Genomic DNA, 5,016 nt, shown 5'->3' on the forward strand with positions numbered 1-5,016 from the left:
GTGAGAAATCTCTATCTGGAAATCTTACCTACACAATAATTATAACTAATACTTATATAGTGAATACCATGTGACAGTCATTAACATATTTCCTTATACTAACTCACTCTATATTCACAATAACCTGTAAGGTGGTACTGTTTTTATTTCCATTTTATACATGAAGGAACTAAAGCAGAGAGGTTAAGAGACTTGCTCAGGACAAGAAAGATAGTGTCGCAGAGTCAGAATATTGAATTCTGGCTCCAGGATCTGTTGTGCTCCCTATCTCTGGGGGCAGAACCCCATTACAGAACCACTTAATCCATCTGTGATCCCTTAAACTGAGCTAAACATTTCTTCTCTTCTGTGTCTATTTATGGGTTCCTAATCTTGCCTTTTGAAGATGAATCTGTTTCCTATAATGAAGGATTCATCTATCTAGAATTATAGCCTGTTAGACTGGAGAAGGTCTTGTCAATCAATTACTGTTGCCCCTGCATTTTGTAGATGGCCAGACTGAGGGCCAAATGTTTGAGATGTTTCCAAGGCTACATAGCTCAGCAGTGGCCCAACCAGAACAAAAGCTGGGCCTCTCTTATGTTCCAATCCAGCACTCCATCTGTAACGCCTCTCAAAGACAGCATCTTTTCTTCTCCAAGGTAGGTAACATTTGGAGTCCACCCTGTAGGGCAGGACTCTCCACATCTTCATTTTCTCCCCCCCCCCCCCATTTTGCTCCCGTCTGGATACACTCCAATTTATCAATATTCCTCTTAAAATAGAGAACGTCACCTTAATTCATGGCAATATGGTAGACTAACTGTTCAAATAAATTTTCCTTAGTGTAGATCACCTACAATTCTTGGGAAATTATAGAAAGTCTATTTTTCAATGTAGGTCTGATTTATTCATTAAGCTAATTCAAAAAGGGATCCGAAGAACATACCTATATGCATATATGCATAACCAATAGACACAGACGGTAGTGTGGGGAGGGCAGGGGTTGGGGTGGAATGGGCAAAAGTGGGGCTTAATGGGAAAAAAAGGGGGGAACATCTGTAATACTTTCAACAATAAAGATAAACTTTTTAAAAGAAAAAAAAATAAGGGAATACTAAAAAAGCTAGAAATAATGAGGAAGTTTGCCCGAGAGGCATTTGCTGATGTGTTGTTTACCAGAACTGGATGTCTGATGGGCTGCGGTGGTGAGGACTGGAGATAAACCCACGTAAGATGATAGGTTGGAAGGAAGACCCACACATAAGCCGAGTCCTGCAGCACTGCGCTCAGAGTGGGAGATCTAGAAAACACCCACGCCCCAGGGGAAGCTGGTACAGTTGATTGCAGCGTGGGTGCTGGGTGAGCAGTAAAATACTACAAAAAAGGACGCAGTGAAGGAGAGGGGCGGAGGAGGAAAAGGAGAAAGTCTGCTAAGAAAAATAAATTTCGAACCACATCTGTGTAGAGTTGAGGTCAGAATTCAAATTAATTGTATCGACACAAGTATATGAACATGGCTTGGCTCAGAGGTTAGAATGTCAGCCCACACACAGACTGAGGGGTCTCAGGTTTGATTCCCAGACAAGGGCACATACCCAGACTGCAAGTTCCATCCCTGGCCCCAGTTGGGGTCGTGCTGTAGGCAACCAATTGATGTGTCCTTCTCACATTGACGTTCGTCCCCTCCCCCCCCCACCCGCTGCCTCCCACCCTCCCTTCCTCCCACTGTATCTAAAACTCAATGGAAAAATATCCTCAGGTAAGGATTAACAAAAAATAAATGAAAACAAAACAAAAGAAATTATATGAACTTGAAACTCAGTTTAAAGTAGTGCCAGGTAGGTAGAGTCTTGGCACTTGGTAAAATAAAAGCAGATTTTCTTTGAAAGAATACAGTTTAAATTCAGGCCTCCAAGAATTTCCACAGATCAAGTTTCAAAGAAGATGAGTTCAAATTCAAATATCACAAAACCAGTCAAGAGGCAAAGCACCGTGAGAAAGAGTCTGCAAAGAAACAAAGAGCAGAATCATCCTGCAAAAAAAAAAAAAAAAAAAATTTCAGATCTGGGAAATGTTAATATGGGATATAAAATAGTTACGTTTACTATATTTTGAATTTTTAAAAATATCAAAAGTTTGATATAGAGCAAGTGATGATCGAAATGATCAGGCTTCAAAAATAGTAACAAAATTAGAAACGCATGGACAGATTGAACAGCCTGTGGTGGGCTCACAGATGAGCCACCAAGGTTCCCCTTCAAGAAAGGACTCGTCCAGCGACAAGCAGTGTGGTCACCAGGCAGCCTCCAGCCGTCAGCGCCTTCAGAGTTTGCCTCAGATGCCAAAAGCTGCCTCTTCCAATGCCTCCATGTTCAGTGACTGAGCAATGAGGGGGTACAAAGACCCCAGTTCATCCAATGCAGGGCAACTTGGATGGCAAATTGTGCGGCAGAGCTGCCTGGTGGACAGCTATGACTTCGTTAGGACTCCAGTGCTGTTTGCCTCTTCCCTCTGCCCGGCCCTGCGTCTTTCTCTTTCTTTCATAGGTTTTGGAGCCCTAATACATAGCGTGTGCCCCCAATTCTATCCCAGTATCTGCCTCTCTGGAAGCAGAAGACACAGCACATTGCAAAGAGACCTGTTAACTTGGAACACCTATCTGAAGTGACAGCCCACAGAGAGGCAAATAGAAGAGCTAAGAGATGCTGCAGATGGAATAAGGTCTCGATTAAGAGTAGTCAGAGTTCCATGAGGAGTTAATAGAGGGAAAGAAGAAGAGGCAGTATTGGAAAAGATGATGTCGGAGAATTTTCAAAAGGAATGAAATACGCCAGTCCTCAGATTAAGGAAACACAACAAATCTCAAGTAAGGTCAATAAATACATCGAGTTAATTTTTAGACAAAGAAAAGATTATGAAGTAGCCAAAACAAAAAACAAAAAACAAAAATCAGATTACCATCAGATAATCAAGAGCTAGAAAAACTGGTTTTCTTTTTTTTTTAATCCTCACTCAAGGACATTTTTTTGATATTTTGTTCAGATAGAGTGGGAGGGAGAGAGAGAAAGAGAAACATCGATGCGAAAGGGACACACCGAGTAGTTGCCACCCACACAACCCAACCAACCAGGGCCAGGGACAAACTGCAACTGAGGTATGTGCCCTTAGCGGGAACCGAACCCGGGTCTCTCGGGACCGCAGGCCGACGCTCTAACCACTGAGCCAAACCGGCCAGGGCGAAAAACTGGTTTTCTTAATAGCAAAAGTGGAACCCTAAAGACAGTGGAATCACACTATCAAAATGACAATTACCGTCAATCTAAAATCGTCAACAACAACAACAAAAAAGAATGGCGATTGTGTGATGAGACAAAGGTGTTAGCAAACATGGTAATCATATTGCAATATCTAAGTGTATCAAATCAACATATTGTACACCTTAAACTTACACAATGTTGTATGTCGATTATACCTCAATAAAAATAAAATAAAATTGTATACCCAGCAAAACTATCTTTTAAGAATTAGGAAGAATAAAAGAATTGTAGACAAATTAAAGCTTAGAAGAGGGCTCTCACATAACCCTTTTCCTACATAACACCGAGGTAGGTATTTTAAAAATTCTTCTGTGGCCTCCTGATCACCTGCCTCTCCTGTAGGTTTCAGTTTTCACATCTCACTGTTTTTTGAAATGTGTGAGCCAGCCAGCACTAACTGAGAAGGATTTAACATTTTCCTGACCCTGAACAAGGGACCACAAATCTCTTTGGGTTTCAGCTTTATAATAATGCTATCCACTGTGCTTTTTTTAAAACAATCAATCCTCATCTCATGAATCCAGAAATTTAGCTGCTTTTCCATCTCTTTCCATAGCTTCAGCGCAGCCTCTAGATGTTACGTTAGCACTTTCTAGAATAGCCTCATGGGTTGATTGGGATTTCTCTTCCCTTCTTTCGGGATGTACTGTATTGTTGATGTATTAGCATTGAACTGACGGGCAACAGTACTATAATTCGTGGCTGGACGAAACGTATCTAACCCACATTTTCTCTATAAGGCACATCACAGCTTTTTCACACGTAGGCACACTAGACAGAACTTCAGGACTAGGTTTGAGGGCCGTTTTAAACAGCAAGATCACCAACAAAAAGCACAAAAACAGAGAAAGCATGCACTAAGTAGACTGCAAAAAGGACACTTGTTTGCAGCAGGAGAGCTGAAACTAGAAGGCAGAGTGTCCCCTTAGCTGGAAACGGCCCATCAGGCAACTCCTTTTAGGCTGCAAGTCCCTGAATTACCGTGAACGTGCCGGGAGTATTGATTTCTGGGTTACATGTAAATTTTAATGGGTAGGCCAATTCACAGGTCGGGTATCTGCAAATAACCAGGATTGACTGACAACAAAAATATTGCCCAGAAATTGCATGAAATTGAGAGCTGCTTAGAAGTTAGGCATTCTAAGTTCCTTCGGTTGTCCAGAAAGAAAGTAAATATACTGACTAATTTTAAATGTTTGTTCAATATGCATGAAAAGAATAAAAATAGTGTTTCCAAGGCATAAAAAGAAGGTGTTTACTTCAAACAATAACAACCACGCCAGGCTGGCAAAAATTAAAATCAGAGAATATGAATTATAGACATGACTATCAAGAAACATGAACACACGTATTTTTGGTAGCGGCGTAAACTGATACCACCCTTTTGATAAAAGTTTGCCAAACCCTAAGAAGGTTTATAATATGTATTTTAAAATGTGGCACCCAGAACTGAAGGGAGTACTCCGTATGTGAGGCAATTAACTCAGAGTAGGATGTGCTCATTTCCTATGACTTCAGGCAGGTTTGAACTTGGCAGTCACCCTGCAAGTCACATTCCAATGTATCAACAGAAACCTGTAGATCTGTTGGCCAAACCAGAGCTTCCTCAATCTATTGTTGGAAAGGTAGGGTTTTGGACCTAAAAATATGTCTTTCATGCACTGAGTACTCTGCCTCTATGTGTTCCTACCCACTACCCTCTTACTTCTGCATCTGA

Source organism: Molossus molossus, unplaced genomic scaffold (genome assembly GCF_014108415.1).
Source record: "Molossus molossus isolate mMolMol1 unplaced genomic scaffold, mMolMol1.p scaffold_m16_p_7, whole genome shotgun sequence".
NCBI classification, from domain to species: Eukaryota; Metazoa; Chordata; class Mammalia; order Chiroptera; family Molossidae; genus Molossus; species Molossus molossus.